The sequence below is a fragment of the Pleurodeles waltl genome, chromosome 8 (genome assembly GCF_031143425.1).
Source record: "Pleurodeles waltl isolate 20211129_DDA chromosome 8, aPleWal1.hap1.20221129, whole genome shotgun sequence".
NCBI lineage: Eukaryota > Metazoa > Chordata > Amphibia > Caudata > Salamandridae > Pleurodeles > Pleurodeles waltl.
In genome coordinates this window covers 403,855,820-403,874,930 of record NC_090447.1, presented here as the reverse complement: position 1 = coordinate 403,874,930, position 19,111 = coordinate 403,855,820, and positions in this window count along the sequence as shown.

Here is a 19,111-nt window from a genome sequence, read left to right as displayed (position 1 = left end):
TCCGTCGAGCATTCTGACCGCGGCGGTTCAGCCGCGGTGAGAAACGGAAAGTCGGCGGTCTCCCGCCGACTTTCCGCTGCTCGGGAGAATCCTCCATGGCGGCGGAACGCACTCCGCCGCCATGGAGATTCTGACACCCCCTACCGCCATCCTGTTCCTGGCGGGTCTCCCGCCAGGAACAGGATGGCGGAAGGGGGTGCCGCGGGGCCCCTGGGGCCCCTGGGGGCCCCTGCAGTGCCCATGTCAATGGCATGGGCACTGCAGGGGCCCCCGTAAGAGGGCCCCACAAAGTATTTCAGTGTCTGCAATGCAGACACTGAAATACGCGACGGGTGCCAGTGCACCCGTCGCACCCCTGCAACTCCGCCGGCTCCATTCGGAGCCAGCATCCTCGTTGCAGGGGCATTTCCGCTGGGCCGGCGGGCGCTCTTTTGGAGAGCGCCCGCCGGCCCAGCGGAAATGTAAGAATGGCCGCCGCTGTCTTTTGACCGCGGTGCGGTCATTTGTCGGTGGGACTTTGGCGGGCGGCCTCCGCCGCCCGCCAAAGTCAGAATCAGGCCCATAGTCCCACAAGAGTTATGTTCTTCACACGTTGGTTATGTGTACTGTTTGTAAAAGATGTTTATAAGCTTGTGTCACGAGATGGCCTTTAAAAGAACACTGGCTACACACTGTCTAGTTATACGCGGCTTGGGGCCGTTTGCGATAATGATGAATTATTCACTGAAGTGTTTCAATGTAAAGACTCGAATATCATTGATAAACCAATAAATAAACTTTAAAAAGGTGCTTTGCCAGCCTCTGTGCTACAGTGGAGCCGACGCATCCCACATAGTGCGCGGAGCAAACTTGAGCAGAACCAAAGCATTGCAGGTACTGCAAGGATTTGACCATCGCAAAGACCCATATCACATCGCAGCCCATTTGAATTGCCACTGCATGATGCATCCTTTGCACAGGCCCTCATATCCATTATCGATGCCAGCCTTAGCAACAATGTCAGACTCCTCATAGCAGCCTCACTGTGCCTCGGAACCAATGCATTGCCTCGACTGCACAATGCATACTCAATGTTGGACTACACATCGCAAGCCCACATTAACAGGGTTCTCAGCAACAATGCTGGATCTTATCCCGCAGCCTTGTCCCATCTCGGAACCGATGCATCGCATTGGCTGCATGACACACCTTCAGTGTGGATTCTCGCAACACTCTGCAAATCAGAATTTAAGGTACCTTAGTCAGCCGGCCTAAGTGGGCCCCTGTAGCTGACTTTGGAACTGTCATGGTCAGTATAGGAGGCTGGATCTGTATGTAGTTTTCAAAAACAATGTGCACTGTGCAGAGAGTCCAAGCAACCCCAAGTTGATTCAGAGAGAAAAAAACTAGACCACCTAATGCACTAATTTTTGTGGTAGCTTGGCAGAACTAGGCCAATTTTGGAGAAGTGCTGAGCATTTGTTGGACTCACAGTATCAATAAATGTGAACACACTCAAAAGAATAAATTGAGACCAATTTACAAAAGTACGTCAGATTTCTATAAAATATTTTAGACCAAGATCATCAAAATCAGGTATGTACTTTTTAAGTTATGATGCTTTAACGTTTAGAGAAAACACTAATTTTGTGCGTAATTATGCACCAGAGGAATCTATGGGTGAAAACTTTAAAAATGCATATAAAATCAGGCAATGCTTTCACAAATGTCAGGATCTAGTTTTAGGTCAAGGTCATCAGGATGTCCTCTGGGCCAGCTGGTGAAGTTCAGGCTGTCCCTGGTTAAAGCGGGAGCAGCGGCTGAAAGTCTTGGAACTAGTGCAGGACAGGCGAATGGGACCACTTGGAAGTGCACTGCACAGGTGGACTTAAAGATGAGTCCGGTAGGTCCCCTTGGACTGTAGAGGTCACAAGGGGTTGGGACCCTTAGAGCACAGCTGGTTCTCCAGTGCAAGGGCCAGGGAGGCCAGTTGCAGAGCAGATAGGTCAGCTAAGAGCTGTGCGCAAAGGAGCCTTTGGAACTAGGGGGCAGGTCACTTGGAGGGTAGATTTTAGGTCAGCCAGGCCACTCGGGGTAGGGGGTCCTTGGGTGTCCTCAAGTCCTTCAACTGGTGCTTGCTTCAGGTCCTCAGAGAGTCTGGAGTGGACTTTCCTTCTGGGTATCCACGATTTGGGGTCAAGTACCACCGGCTATTGCACGGTTCAGCCACTGGAGGTCGCAGTGCCACCAAACTTGGCACACTTGCAGGGCTTGTCTTCTGGGTTTATCAGGGGAAATTTAGTCCAGCTGCTATATCTGCTTATTGGTCAGCGGCCAGCCAGTGAACTGGACTTCACTGGATCTTGCTTGCTGGTTGCAGGAGTAATGCCTTCACTCTGGTGGGAGGTACTTGGCAATTTTTAGAAGGATGTTGGTCCTCTGGGGTTTCTTAGAGTTGTCTGATGTCCAGTCGACCCTTTAGTGGCGATTGTCGAGTCCCCGGTGCAGCAGGCAGTGTTTGGAGCCTTTGTCTTCTTGCAGCAGGATTTCTGTACACGAGCCTTGGGTCTTCTTTGTTGCTTGCCATCTTGTGTCCATCAAACCTTATCTGCAGGACTAGTGATGCCCACTAAATACTGTATTTAGGTGGTGTTTAGAGGAGTGCCTGGTAATGGCCAGTGGGCCATCTACCTTAGGGTGGCTACACCCACTATGGGAACACTTCTGGAGGAGAGTGGTCACATCCCCAACCCTGATTGGCTATTTTCCTAACATGCAAATTGGTTACCTTGCCTGCTACACCTGAGGGGTGGTAAAGGCAGATGGTTACCACTCCTCTTAGCCTTTGTGCATTTTCCTGCCGATGCTCTTGCCAAAAGTGGGGGTTTTTAAGGGAGGGCTGGGGGTCGAGTTTCACGGGCAGCAAGACAGGGCAGTGCTCATTCCTGGGGGAGGAGGTGTAACACCTCTGCCCAAGAAGGGCTTTGTTTTCTGGTCCCAGAGAGCAAAGGCCTTGACATCAGGGATCCATAATCTTGTCTGGTGGTGGCAGGCTCGTTGGGACCGGCCAGCAACCATGGCAGGGCTAGTTAGCTTTGCAAGGGTCACCTCTAAGGTGGCCCCTGGGTACATTTTTTAATAAATCCAATACTGGTACCAGGTTGGATTTGTTGTTCTGAGCTGTTGGATACTAAACACCCCAGGGTTCAGAGTGGCCTTCATTTAGCTGTGAAATTTGTACCAACCAGTGTCCAGCACATGCATTTAAAATTGCCACTCTATACACTTACTATGTCCCAGGTTTTGCAAGGACACCGTAGGGACATTTGCTCATACACCTATGCCCACACATGCATTATAGTGCACCCTGCCTTAGGCTATAAGGCCTGCCAGAGGGGTGGCTTACTTATATTGCATGAAGTGTGTAGTAGACAGGTCACATAGGCTGTGTGTCATGTCTTGTTTGCATTTTAGGATTTCACCTGGACACTCAGCCTGCAATGGCAGGGCTGAGCACACTTGAATGCAAGGTCCCTGAGAGTAGCACAATCTACCCTTAGTACCCCATGCCCAGGGTACCTAGGTACCTTTTATTAGGGACTTATAGTGGCTTCTAAAGGTGTTGGCAGTTGTGCCAAGGCATCACAACAGTTTTGTGAAAGAGATCTGGCCCTAGGAACTTTTGTCTCAGTCCGGCGTAACCAAATATCCAGAGTTGGTGCTTTGTGCATTTTGGTACTATTTTCACTAAAATCCTTAAAATTGCATTTCTCTGGTTCGACTGATTTAATTTTTGTAATTTCGGTCTTGTTTTATTTATAAAAGAAAGTTCTATTTTCTTAACTTGATGTGGGATTCTTTTTGTGTGGTGTTTTCACTTTATTACTGTTTTAAGTGTTGCACAAATACTTCACACATTGGCTCTCTGGCCGTGCGTGGTGGGGGTTGGCTACATGGCCTGCCGCGGCATGCAGCCAACCCAATGATGCGCACAGCCTTTTAGCAGTTTATGGAGGGGGATTGGTAAATGCAGCTCTCTGCTAGCGACATTTTTTGTTGTTGCTAGTATCAGTCAGGTTTCCTGGATCCTCAAATCCCCCATGGGTCCTGCATTTGATAATGGGAATTTTTTTTCCCTCTTCCAATTGAGATAGGTTTATTTTTCACATTTTGCATCTTCAAACCTTTCCCGGATTTGGATACGCCACTGAGGGTCTGCAAAGTAATGGCCAAACTATCTAAAAGTCCATCTATTTTACTCTTTGAAGCGTGTCTGATACCATTTTATAATTAAAAAATGTCAACATTTACACAACAACTTTATATCAAAAGGGCATGAAGGGCCTTTTCCTGGCTAAAGTACTACTTTCATGCCAAATTTGGTGTAAATATTGTTCCAAATTTCTTGCTGTAGTGGTGAGCCAGCTATTTGCAGCCAGAAACAGAAATAGTCCATCTCCTGTAGCCTCCCCAACAGCTGCTCCCAGATGGATTTGCACAAAAATGTACCCACTGAATGAAGATTTATTGCTTGGTAAACTAAAACTATAGCAAAAACAGGGTTATACAACATAATAGTAGGTAGTTATTGTTAGGACCTAGGCCCTCTTTACGAGCCTCGCCATGGCGGTCTTACCGCCGCGGACCCAGCGGTAAAGACCACCACATCACAAGTTGTGTGGTTTGGCAGAAGCCAAACCTCCACAACGCCGCCTGGCCTGCCGGTGCGTTTGCACCAAAGTGGCCGGCAGTGAGCACCTCCAACCCGGCAGCAGGCCTCAGCCTGCTGGCCCAGTTTATGAGTCTGCAGACCGCCAGGCTTTCCGTGGCGGTCAGCCCTCCACAAAAACCCTGGCAGAAACACACCCGACGACAGGAATACCCATTCCTGTTGCTGGCACACGCAACCCCACGTGTCCACACACAGCCACACATGCACCCACACACATCCACATTCTTACAAACATGCACCTCACTCACCCATGCACTCGGTACATATACCCCCATTCACTCAGAGACACACATTCAAATATGCACACTGAAACACACACTGACATGCACTCAGGCATACACATGCAAACGCACACACAAAGACCCCCGTTCACGCGCACACATGCACACAAATATTCACATTCAGTCGCATACACACACGCATTCACAACTCCCTCCGCATACTCGCACTCATACTACACTCCTCTTCAGATACTCGCACTCACACATGCAGACACGCACACACAGACACTCCCCCACCGTACACATCAATTCACACACCCGCACTCACACATATGCACCCCCTCTCATCTGCACACTTGCACACAGACACCCCCACTCACTCGCTCACGAACACACACTCATACACCCCCATTAACACATACACGCACTCATACACCCCCATTCGCACACACCACAGACATGCACCCAACATTCCCCCCCTTTTAGATGATCACCTTACTTTTTCCAGCAATGTGGTCGTTCGGGAGGGTATGGGTCCTGGCGGTTTTGCACCACTAGCACCACCACACCAGCAAGACTCTGCCAAGCTGTAATATGGCTCGTAATATGGTGGGCGGAGTATTGCTGCTGTGGGGGTGCTGGCAATGAAACCGCCTCTTTGGAGTCAGACTTCCATCCATAAATGGGCAGAAGTCCTCCATTGACTCCAAATATGGCAGTCAGCTGACCACCAGCACTGGTGGTCTGCTGACTGCAGTGGCTTCAGCTGTCTTTGAAAAAGACAGCCGAAGTCATAATGAGGGCCCTAGTTTCCATAGGAAAAGCTTTTTTGGCCTGCCTATATTTTTGGTGCAGTTTGATTAATTTTCTTGAAATTTTTCCAAAAAAGTGTCAATGTGGGTCTTGTTGTATGTAGAAAGTTTCAGTGTGATCCGTCAAGCATGGGCTGAGAAAAAGGTGGGGGTCAAAAAAAGTGTGTTTCCCATGTTAATTCCCATAGAGATTTTAGACACGACTACATCCCGAATCACTGTTCGGAATTACACCAAATCTGGCAGAAAGGTAGCTATTGGTCGAGAAAGCATGCTTTGTGTTATTTGGTGTCTCCGTTCAGTAGTTTTTTAGATTTTCAAGGAAACCCACATTTGTTTATCTGGGCGGAGCCTAAGCACAGATCTCATGGTGAGATCTGATTGGCTGTCAGCACTTCACCCCAGAAGTGCTGGCAGCCATCTTGAGACCAATATACATGATAGCATCCCACTGAAATGCATTGTAGTGTATGTTCTAAGGGGATTTTACCCCGCTGCAATTTCATGAATCATGTTTGACAGGAAACTGTTTTCTCATTATTTCCTACAGACGGCATGGAAGGTGATCCGGAAGCCAAAATGAGAGCATATTTTCTGTAAATTCGCACTATCTTTCCCAGCCAAATGAGCATGAAGGCTGACATTCTCAGTAAAACATGAACTTCCATCAGGAGCACATGTCAGTTGATTCCCTTGTGTTCTACCTCAGCCTCCCAGAGTGTTCTAAAGAACAATTAGAGCACTAACAGTCTGCCTTATGACAAAAGTGTGGCACATCTGAAGCCACCTTCATTGAATCAAACTGGTAAAAGTTAATATCTTTAATTTAGAAAGGAACAAAATGAGGGGTTCATTTTGTTGTAGAAATTATGGTTAGTGGTGTAGAAAGGAAAATTAGGACATGTTTAAAGTTTACAAGGTCCGTGGCGCAGGGCAGCTCAGCAAGGCACGAAGTCTGAGGTCCTCCTCCTCTCGTCTTGTGACCATCTTGAGGTCCAAGAGAGCTTGGGGGGCCAACTCCTTCCTTACCAAGGCCGCCCGTCTTTGGAATGATCTTCCTTCCGATCTACGTCAGGATCATTCAGAACTACTTTTTAGGAAAAAACTCAAGACCATTCTTTTCTGTAGGTAGCGCTCTCAACTCTCCTAGTGACAGCACCGGTCAGGTTAGGTTAGCGCTGGGATGCCTTCGGGTCACTACGCGCTTTATAAATTCTTAAACTAAACTAAACTTGCTGTGCCGCCCTGCTCCACTTGGAAAGGGCAGAAACACATTGTATCTACAAGATACAGTGCATTTCTGTCCTCTCCCCTTATGCTGGCATCCAAATTGCTCCTTGGTGCAAGTTGCCTGCATTGGGTAGATTATTGTTTTTTTGTGCAGGAAGGGACACCATCCTGCACAAAAACAATCACAAGAGGTGTTTTTCTATTTCTATGTGCGTTGCAGAATGCAGCACACATAGAAAAAGAAAAACGGGGTGAAATAAAGATATATCTCCCCATTGCGTAACTCTTACGCCACCCCTGAGGTGTGTAGGAATCTGATGCATCCTCAGACTTGTAAATCTGGGAATGCATTAGATTCCTTACGGTTCAATGGGTGTTGCGTGGGAACACCCCAAGAAACACCAATGGATCGCCCCTTTCACGCAGTGTTATGCGTGAAAGGGGTCCATATTTACAAGCCCATGAAAACCAATGCAAGGTAGCTTTGGACCACCAGAGCATTAAAAAAAATGACACTCCGGTGGCGCAGTGTGCCTACTAGTAAATGAGGCCCTTAATTTCTTTGTTTTTGATGTAGTTTTATATAGCGCAAACTTGACCCAAAGGTATTGAAGTGCTCTTCATGAGCATTCGTTACATTGCACAAGGACACATTCATTTTGGTTTTAGGCATTCGGAGATGAAGTGATTTGCCCAGAATCACAAGATATCGAGCTGATACTTAAACTCAAACCTGATTCCCCAGTTGCGAAGTTTTCAACTCTGGCTGTAACGCCACATCCTCTCCCGTAAATGAGATCCGCAGGAGGGAAAGGATGGGGCACAGAATTAGGCAACAAAGGGCAGGAAGAGTGGGTAGGGACATCAAGCTAAATGAAGGGCAGTGCCTGCACATCGGACCAGGCAGGGAAGGAGATAGGGTGCTGGTTCATGGACTCAAACAACAGCGGGTAGAGAGGAGGTGGATTGGGCAGCAGGCTAACTGTTCAGGACAGGTGGGAAGGGCAGAGGCACAACAATGGCCACACAGGGCTGTAATGAGGGAGCAGGGGCATGAACTTGAGCAATGGATGACAAGGAGGATCAGGGGCAGGAGAAGTAAGCTTGAGGGGGGGGCAGCACAATGCCAGGCCAGGCCCTCCATCCGACCCCCCCACCATGCATTGCTATGGACATCTTACTTAACGTTAAAAAAAACTCTGAAAAAAACAAAGGTTACAAGGAAGTTATAGCTATCAAATTAAATGAAATAGACCATAGAAAATCACTAAAAACTAAAGGTTAAAGGGATTTTATAGCTAGGTTCAGATTTTATGTGCACAAAACCATAGACATTCAGCTGTAATGGTTATAGTTATTTCAAGTAACTATAACTCATGCTCTAAGATAACCTAACTTGCGCCTTCACCATGCACTGCTAATTGCCACAGATATTTCATCACTAATGTCAACTTCTATGACATCATTGATAATATCACTGCAACATTTGCAGTAAAAATAGTTATGAGGAAACTGCATGGCGGGGCCCAAGTTATAGTTACCTTGGGGCACAAGTCATGGTTACTTGAACTAACTCTAACTATGACAGCTGAATTTCTATGGTTTTCTGTATGTAAAATCTGAACCTGACTATAATGTCCTTCTAACCTTTGTTTTTTTAGTAAATATATATATTATAGTCTTACTCATGATGCACTGGGCCAAGGATCGGACTGGGCCACCATGCTCTCTGTGCCCGAATCCAGACAAACCCTGCAGACCTGGAATGCCTCTTGCAAGTCCGGCCCAGCTGTAGTGTCCTTGAGTGTGCCGTCCGAGCAAACCACTATGTGTCTGGACACTCCAGAAAGATCGGTATGTCCCTTACCCTTCTTCCACTTACTCAGGTGGGCAGAAATCTCTCTGTAGTCGATGCAATAGCCCTTGCGGCTGATGATCCCGGAGGATAGCCTCCAGCAAGAACATCCACCAATTCACTGGCTTCATCTGCTGTGAAGAAGAAATTTACTTTTCCTTCATGGACTACTCGGAGCTTCACCAGGGACATGAGGCTGCATCGCAGGTTAAGGTCCCTCAGTTGTTTCTTTACATCCAAACATGTTTTACATTGGTTTTGGATCTTTTGGGTATAATCTGGGAAAATGGATATCTACCATCCCTCAAACTCTTGAGGACCTTTTATGCACACATGCTGGAGAATTGCATCACGGTCTCTAAAGTTGAAAAGGTGGGCTATCATGGCACGTGGAGGCATGTCAGGTCTTGTCGGAGGCACCAGTGCCCTGTGCGCCCTCTCAATAGTAATGACAGCTTTCGGGAATGCATACGCTTGGCAATCTAGTCTTCCAAGAAGAGTTCAGCAGTGTCTCTCTACCCTCTCAGGAAAACCTATAGAGCAAAGGCTATTTCGTCTGGATCTTTCATCAGAGTCTTCTATATGTTCCTTAAGTCTTATTGTCAGTTTCTGCAGGGAAGACGCCAAGTCCCAGAGACTGGTCACCTCCTTCTGCAGTTCTCCCACGGTTCCCTCAGTGGCCATACCACAGTCTGCAACGCTATGAAGATCCACTCTCAGGAGGTTGAGATTGATACCATCTCGTCCATTTCTGTGTATAGCCCTGCCCGGGTACTTTTGATGGCCTCCATCAGATCTGCAAGCAAGGGGCCCCCGAAAAGTTTCCCTCAGACCAAGCCCCTGGTTCAGTCGCAGGGTCATCACCAGACTGTTCAGACATCGAGACCACTTAAGTATAGTGCAGCATTTATAATTGCAACTAATGGTGAAGTCAGATTTTAGGTTGTATTCTGGAAATGCCACTTTTATATAACTGACTTTTTTATTTACCTTAAATAGTCTAGTACCTTCTGCCTGTCTTGGAATAAATGTCTGGGTGGTTGACAGCTGGGCTCTTGTGCATTATCTCCAAACAGCCACACACAATTGGAACTTATTTGTGAGTGAGTAGTCATCTACATGTTGATGGGACATCATGGGCATGTTGGACAGGAAAAGATGACACTTACACCTGAATGGGCTGTGTCCTGGGCCCACACAAAGGGCTGCATAGCCCCCTGTAGTGTCTCTGACACCAGGGCAGGAAGAACAGGGACTCTGTACACATCAAAGGCCCTCCTTTGAATTCTCTCTCACTTCAAAGGCACACCTGGGTATACGTTCTGGACCTCAGTCACCACCTAATCGGTACACTTCTGCACCTGAGGACACTGAGCAAGGAAGAAGGACTGCTGCTGAAAGGACAGTCACTCTGCTGGACTCCTGCTTTGCTGTGCTTGCACTGCTGCCTGCTGCTCTTCTTTCCTGGGAGTGAGAAGGACTGGACCAGCATCTGAACATCCCCAGAACCAAAGTGACTCCTCTTGTTTTGAAGTGTCAGGGACATCAAAGATTTCGCTCCAGTCTGCTACAGCTTCTGGACTCTGCCAACTGTGGGTCCTAACCTGCCAAGTGATGCCAATCCAGTCCTGGGCCCTTGGAAGTCGGTTTGCTAGCTGTTTGCCTACCAGAATCCATGCATCGCCATAATTGTACCAGTTGTCACTGATGCACCCCCTTTGACATCACCACCAGAGAAGAACTCGCATTGCTAGCCGTGCTGCTTGACAGTGACGCTCATTACCAACATCGCAAGGATCGATGACAACGCTGCTCCTCGCATTGCTCCTCGCATTGCTCCTCGACATTGACGCAACCACAAAACAAGGTACTGATTTCAGCAGGACAAGGTTGTTCCTGTATTCAACCTACCATCAATCACGGTTGCCTGACCTTCAGATTTCACCCAGTATAACATTACCAGATTGCCCTGTTTGGCATTTTATGCTTTTCAGCACTACATTTCCAGATCTTCTTTAAAAATTAATATTCCAACTTATACTTATTGGATTTTTGGTGTTTTGATCTTGTTTTGTTAATTAAATTAAGCTCTATTTTTCTAACCTGGTGTGGATTATATTTGTGTGGTGACTACTGTTTTACTGTTTATAAGTGTTGCAAATTGCTTCACAAATAGCCCTTTAAGTTTAGCTTGCCTTCTCTGTTACAAGCTAAGAGAAGGTAAGCAAAGGTCAACCTATTGTGTGTGTCTGACTTACCCTGACTCGGATTGTGGTTTCATCTTGGAAAGGGTGCATAACTCCGCCAACCAGAAACCCAATTTTATAACAATAAGTATATTCATAACTGCTGAAATTCTGTGGTTTTGTGTGTGTAAAATCTGAACCTAACAATAACATCCCTGTAACCTTTGTTTTTTAGTGAATTTTATATACATATGCAGATGCGCAGAGTGTAAATGATATTTAGCACCATTGCTGAGTGTCAGGAAAGGCCAGACTCAAGCACGTCATGATGCCTCACCCTCCAGAAATGGTAATAAATAGCTTGTTATCTCTGTGCCTCTGCATTATGATTTATGCTATGGTATTGCTTTGTGTATTTGTTTTAACAAATGATATATAATCAAAACTCACACACAAGGGGTTACATGTGTGCAGTCAGGTAAAACATTTGAAGAAGCCTTGTGAGAGTTGTGTTCATGTGTACAATTATTGAAGCAGTAAACAAGTAAGCAATTCATATTCGTTTATTAGTGAAGTTGCCTTAAATAAAATGATTTATTGGCTCACACTTATTTTCACTGCAATGGTATATATATATATATATATATATATATATATATATATATATATGTATATATATATATAGATATATATGAGAAAACAAACTGGTCCTGCTTCTGGCGCGCTCTTTCATGTTGGTGCAGGTGTGAGGAATGGACCATTTCCTCTCATGAATCCAAAAACAAACAGTTGCAAGCAACTTCACCACCGCACTCCAGGAGGAAATTATTTATTTTTATTGCAGTCAGGATTAAATCACCATCCTTCACCACTGACGCGTTTCGACCTACTGGTCTTGATCACAGTAACTTAGTCCTATCTCCATGTCCCCTATTTATAGTGTCTCTCCTATGACCCCTATTGGTGCATTGTGGGACATGTAGTCTATTAAAAATAAATTAAATGTTGTGCATTATAAACCAAGCTCCCCACCACCACAGAACGTGCCCTACGCTATACAAATTGTCTAAATGAATATGTGCAAAGAATATCACTATTCACAACAAACATTATGTCCATTTCTATTTTGTTGGTACTATTAACCTTGCTTAATACAATTACCTCTGTGGTTGCTATATGTACCTGATAATAGATTGGTGCACTTATCTATTATTGTTTTCATACTTTCTCATATACATCCTAAATTTACCTCATTTTCTCCTTGATATTTATCTATAAATATCCTCTATCCACACATCCACAGGTAATCTTATCTAATAACTGTTAGCAAGAGCGTTATATATCCTAAACCTACAGATGATAATGTAATTCTTCATCCCCATTCAGACCCCTCGGGCTTTTGGTTTTGAGCTGTATTATGAACCGTGACTCCAAACGTCTCAGTTGTAACTCTCTATCTCCTCCCCTTTCATTTCTCTCTACACTCGCAATACCAAAAAATCTCATTTCTGTCCATTTAGCTCCATCATGAGTCATAAGGTGTTTTGCAATAGCATAGGTTGTATCCTTATTTTGAACGGCTCTAATGTGTTCCAAAATGCGTTTTTTCAAAGGACAAATTGTACTGCCCACATAACGCAGACCACATGTGCATTGAATCACATATACCACATAATTGGAATTACATGTGATCTTTTTGTTGATAGTCATCTTGTTGCCACCAGAGTCCTCGAATTCCTTCACATTCATCCCAATGCGACATGCTTTGCACTTTTTACAGCAGACAAAACCATTTGTTTGGCTCGAGAGCCAGTTTGACTGTTCTTTGATCTGAAAGTGACTATTAACCAACAGGTCCCGTAGAGATGGTACTTTTTTATATTTTTTTATTTATAAATGGGATGAATGTGAAGGAATTTGAGGACTCTGGTGGCAACAAGATGACTATCAACAAAAAGATCACATGTAATTCCAATTATGTGGTATATGTGATTCAATGCACATGTGGTCTGCTTTATGTGGGCAGTACAATTTGTCCTTTGAAAAAACGCATTTTGGAACACATTAGAGCCGTTCAAAATAAGGATACAACCTATGCTATTGCAAAACACCTTATGACTCATGATGGAGCTTAATGGACAGACATGAGATTTTTTGGTATTGCGAGTGTAGAGAGAAATGAAAGGGGAGGAGATAGAGAGTTACAACTGAGACGTTTGGAGTCACGGTTCATAATACAGCTCAAAACCAAAAGCCCGAGGGGTCTGAATGGGGATGAAGAATTACATTATCATCTGTAGGTTGAGGATATATAACGCTCTTGCTAACAGTTATTAGATAAGATTACCTGTGGATGTGTGGATAGAGGATATTTATAGATAAATATCAAGGAGAAAATGAGGTAAATTTAGGATGTATATGAGAAAGTATGAAAACAATAATAGATAAGTGCACCAATCTATTATCAGGTACATATAGCAACCACAGAGGTAATTGTATTAAGCAAGGTTAATAGTACCAACAAAATAGAAATGGACATAATGTTTGTTGTGAATAGTGATATTCTTTGCACATATTCATTTAGACAATTTGTATAGCGTAGGGCACGTTCTGTGGTGGTGGGGAGCTTGGTTTATAATGCACAACATTTAATTTATTTTTAATAGACTACATGTCCCACAATGCACCAATAGGGGTCATAGGAGAGACACTATAAATAGGGGACATGGAGATAGGACTAAGTTACTGTGATCAAGACCAGTAGGTCGAAACGCGTCAGTGGTGAAGGATGGTGATTTAATCCTGACTGCAATAAAAAGAAATAATTTCCTCCTGGAGTGCGGTGGTGAAGTTGCTTGCAACTGTTTGTTTTTGGATATATATATATATATGTATATATATATGTGTGTGTGTGTGTGTGTGTGTATTGCAAGCCAAGTGATCACAAACCGGTGCACTCTGACTGCCAGTGCATGCGCGAGTGCTTGACCATTGGCCTACAAATAATGATAATAATTACAAAGGAAATGACAATGCACTTCCAAATATTGCTGCACTCTCATGACTTTAAACTTTCACATCTTTTTATTGTTTACACCGACAAACTATACCAACGCGTTTCAATTATCACAGTCTTGTTCACGGTTAGTGAAATTCTTCACAATGTTTGTTGGTACTTATTAGAAATGGGATCTCTAGTTGGCAGTCTGTTTACATCCTGTCCAGGTAGGGGCCCTCACTCTAGTCAGGGCAAGGGAGAAACCCAGCTCAGATAACCCCTGCTCACCCCCTTAGTAGCTTGGCACGAGCTGTCAGGCTTATCTCAGAAGCACTGTGTAAAGCATTTGCACATAACACACAATAATACAGTGAAAACACTAAAAAAGGGCACCACAGCAGTATTAGAAAAATGGCCAATATTTATCTGTGTAAAACAAGACCAAAACGAGAAAAATCCAACATACAGTAATAAAGATATGAATTTTGCAAGAATTACTTAAAAATACAGTTCCTTGAAGTCAATGGCTCCGTCTGGGGCTCTCAAGCGCTGTGAACATCATATCCAACTGCTCAGGCCGACTGCGGTGTGGTGGACCAGCTATGGTATTGGCAAGCCCCGCAAACAGTACCTTGCAAATGTATGAAGTCTTGATCCTCGCAAAGAGATCTGGAGTGTGGCGCTGCTGGCGTCAGCAGGCATCAGTGGGCGTCGGTTCCTGAGGTCGGTGCAGGGGTCGTCAGGCCCTTGAAGTCACGTGTTGCAGATCAAACTCCGGGCTGATGGCGAAGTCAGGAGCGCTGGCGTTGATGGCATTGGGGCTGAGATGCAAAGCGGGATGATGGGACGTGCGATGCCACAGGTAACGTTGGAGGCAGCGGCTCAGTGATGGCATCCTGCGGCATTGGTGAGACAAGGGCTGCAGTGTGAAGCAAGGGGGTGTGACATGTGGTGTCTCCAGGTTGCAGTGCAGGTAGCAGTGTCATGGTTGCTGAATTGCTGTCATCGTTAGGCCCAAAGCGGCAGTACAACGTGGGGTGGGCTCTGTGAGGCACCAAAGGGTCACAGTGCAGACAGGGGGGTCTGTTGACAATGCTGAAGTCAATGGCTCTGGCGCCAGTGGGCCAGGGCTGCAGTGCAGGATGGGAAGGTGCTTCATGTACCTCACGAGCGGTGTTCTCAGGATACGCTGCAGGCGGCAGCGTCTGTGTTAGCATAGAGCTTCGTAATCAGGGATACCAAGGCTAGAGTGTGAGCAAAGTGATGCGGAGTGCTGGGCCCACAGGTCACGGTGCAAGCAGGGGCTCGGTGATGGCATCAGGTGGTGGTGTCAGTGAGACCAGGGCTGCGGTGCGAAGCAGGGCACGGTTCCGTGCGTCATCTTCAGGTCACGTGCAGGCAGCGGCTGCGTTGTTGGCATCATGGTGGTTTTTCTTCTGTTTGCAACGCAAAACACACAGTTCCTAGTGCTATAGGCAAATGAACCAGAAGTCTTTGATATCCCTGAGACTTCAACAGGAGGCAAGCTCTACTTCAAGGCATTGGAGAAACTTCACAAGCTTGATACACAGCAAAGTCCAGTCTTTGTCGTCTTTAAGGCAGAAGCAGCAACTGCAGGCCAACCCAGCAAAGCAAACACAGCAAAGAGGCAGTACTTTTCCTCCAGCTCTTCTGCTCTTCTTCTTGGAAGAGGTTCCTCTTCATCCAGAAGTGTTCTAAAAGTCTGGGGATTATGGTCCACTTCTTATACTCAATTCTGCGTTCACAAGATCCTGCCTTGACCAGGCCTGGCCCCAGACACACTCCAGAGGATCGAAGACTGCATTGTGTGAGGACAGGCACAGCTCTTTCAGGTGAAGGTGTCAGCACCTCTCTCCCCGCTTTAGCCCAGGATACTCATCAGGATATGCTGGACACATCTCAGCTTCCTTTGTGTCACTGTCAAGAGGGAATTCACAAAGAGCCCAACTGTCAGTCTGACCCATATGTGAATTCCATAGGCAGGCAGAGGCACAGAATGGTTAAGCAAGAAAATGCACACTTTCTAAAAGTGGCATTTGTAGGAAAGTACCCTCTTTTTGGCATGGTTACCCCGACTTTTTGCCTGCTATCAGTGTGCTTAGATTGTTTTCACTGTGATGCTGCTAACCAGGACCCCAGTGATTGTGCTCTCTTCCTCTAGATTTGGTTGCCTAGGACCACACATTTGGCATACTAGTGCCCCCTCATAAATCCCTAGTGTATAGTACTCAGGTACCCATGGCATTGTGTCACCAGGGGTTCCCCATGGGCTGCAGCATGTATTGTGCCACCCAAGGGAGCCCATGCAAAATATGACTGCAGGCTTGGCTGTGCAGCCAGCGTGAAAAGGCGCATACACCCTTTCACCACAGGTCACTGCACCAGGTAAGTTACCTCCATGGTAAGCCCTCCTAGCCTAGAGGGCAAGGTGCAGGTCCCTGTGTGTGAGGGTACCCCTACATGAGCAGAGGTGTTCCTACAAACTCCACTACACTGGACTTCATAAGTGCAGGGAAGCCATTTTACCCGTGTACTGGATACAGGTCACCTACCTGTGTGCAGCCTCATAATAGAGCTGGCCCTCTATGTAGTGTGCAAAGCTAGGCACACTGTGCTGGGGGTCCAGGCAACCACACATTGGTTCACAGGGGTAAAGAGTAGATCTTTTAATGCTCTAATTTCTAAGGTAGCTTGGCCGACCAGTAAGACAAATCTTGGAGAAGTGCAAAGCGTTTGTTGTACTCACAGTATCAATCATGCAACTCATACATTCAAAGGAATAACTTGAGACCAATTTATAAAAAATACTTCAGGTTTTTATGTAATTTTAAAGACCAAGATTATCCAAATTGGTTAAGTACTTTTTGAGAAATGGATTTTTGAAGTTTAATAAAAATATTTTGTGGTGCGTAACCACGCACCATAGAAATCAATGGAAGGTCACTTTTATAACTACATATACAATCACACAGTTGCTTTACCAAGTTAATCTTCTGCAGGTTGGTCGAGGTCATTGGTGGGCACACTGTACCAGCTGGAGAACTTCAGGCAACTCCTGGTACCGGCGGGAGCAGTGGTGAAAAGTTTCTGGAGCTGGTGCAAGGCCACTGCGGGGGTTTTGCCATCTTGGATTCCAAGGTGGTGGGGCACTCTGGGAGCATCTGAGTGGCCAGTGAGAGCAGGTGAGGTCAGAGACCCCTCCTGATAGGTGCTTACCTAGTCAGGTAATCAATCCCCCTTTCATGGCTATTTAGGGTCTCTCCTCTGGGTGTTTCTTCAGATTCAGATTACAAGACTCCAGCAGGAATCCTCTGCATCCTTTACTTCATCTTCTACCGACAGAACTGCCGCTGAACCCTCCAGGAACTCTACAAACTGCAACAAAGAAGCAAAGACAATTTCTGCAACATTGTAACTTCAGCTCCTGCCAGCAACTACAACAGTTTCCAGGTCGTGCATCCTCCGAGGACTGCCTGTCTTCAGCCTGCACCAGAAGAACCGAAGGAATCTCCCGTGGAGTGACGCATTCACTTCCCTACTTCAGCAGGCACATCTCTGCAGCGACAGCCGGTGGTGTAGGTCTCCTCTCCAGATGACGAGTGTGGATCCAGCAACACAGGTGGTGGACTTAAGTGACCCCGACAGTCCCAAGGTCCAGCTGTCCAATTTAGGTGGCGGTAAGAGCTTGCTTCCCCACGCAAGACAGTACCCCCATGCACCGCCAAGGCTTTTGTGTGACCTTCCGAAGTTCTTCGTGCACAACATGGCTTAGGCCCCCAGCACTCCATCCTGCAACACACAGCTTCCTGAGTGGTTCTCCGGTGGCGTGAGATCCCTTTGTGTCGTGTTGCATGGGACTCCATTTGCACCTTCTTTGTCCGCGTGCTGTGGGACTCCTGTGCATGCTGCCTGGTCATCTGAGGGCTCTCTGAGTTCCGGAGAGCCTCTCTGGCTCCCTCTCATGGGTAGAGACCACCAGGTCCCTCCTGGTCCCAGGCAGCACCATTCTCCGCTAACCTTGAGCTTTGAATGTGCCAAGGGTTGTTGGCGGAAATCAACGACGCAAACCTGACTGCATTCATCCATCCGGCGTGGGACATCATCTGCCCCAACCAGGAACACACATCTGTCTTCTTCGGTGCAACACTGACTTTGTCTTCTCACTGGTGGTTCTTTTGCACCTTCATCTGGGTTAGCAGGGGCTCCTTTTCTCCCTTGGCTCTTCTCTTGGACTTGGTCCCCTTCTTCCACAGGTCTTCAGGTCCAGGAATCAATCATTGGCGTCTTACAGTCTCTTCTGGTTCTTGCATAATCTTCTATAATGACTTCTTGTGTGTTTCAGGAAGCTAACTGTGATTTACTCCTGTTTTCCTGGGCTCTGGGTCTATTACTTACCTTTGGTGTTTTCTTACACTCTACACACTACACTTTCCTAGGTGTGAAACTGACTTTCCATTCCACTATTTTAGTATATGGTTTGTGTTTCCCCGAGGCCCATTGCAACCTATAGTGATTTTCACTATATGCACTGTTTTCTGACTGTGTACCTACCTGTTTTTGGTTACTAATGTATGTATTGTGTATAATACTTACTTAGTAAGGGAGTATAGTCTCTAAGGTATTTTTGGCATTGTGTCACTAAAATAAAGTACCTTTATTTTGTAACAGTAAGTATTGTCTTTAATTTGTGAGTACTGTGTGACTACAGTGGTATTGCAAGAGCTTTGCATGTCTCCTAGTTCAGCCTTGGCTGCTCAGCTACAGCTACCTATAGACAGCCTAAGCTGCTAGACAGTGACTTCATTTCACTAATAAGGGATAACTGGACCTGGTATAAGGTGTAAGTAGCTTTGGTACCCACTACAGGCCAGCCTCCTACATTGGTGGTGTAGCGGTGGAATAAGTGCTTGCAATAGCCTTATCACTCTGTCACTGGTGCTTTCCACAGGAAAGTGTACTCTATACCTGGAGCCATACAAAAGTATACCTAGTCTTTTCACTTGATTTCTAAAAGACTAAAAGTTAGGTAAAGTAGGTATTTTCTTTCTATCACTATGTCTTCCTCTGAGGCCACCCC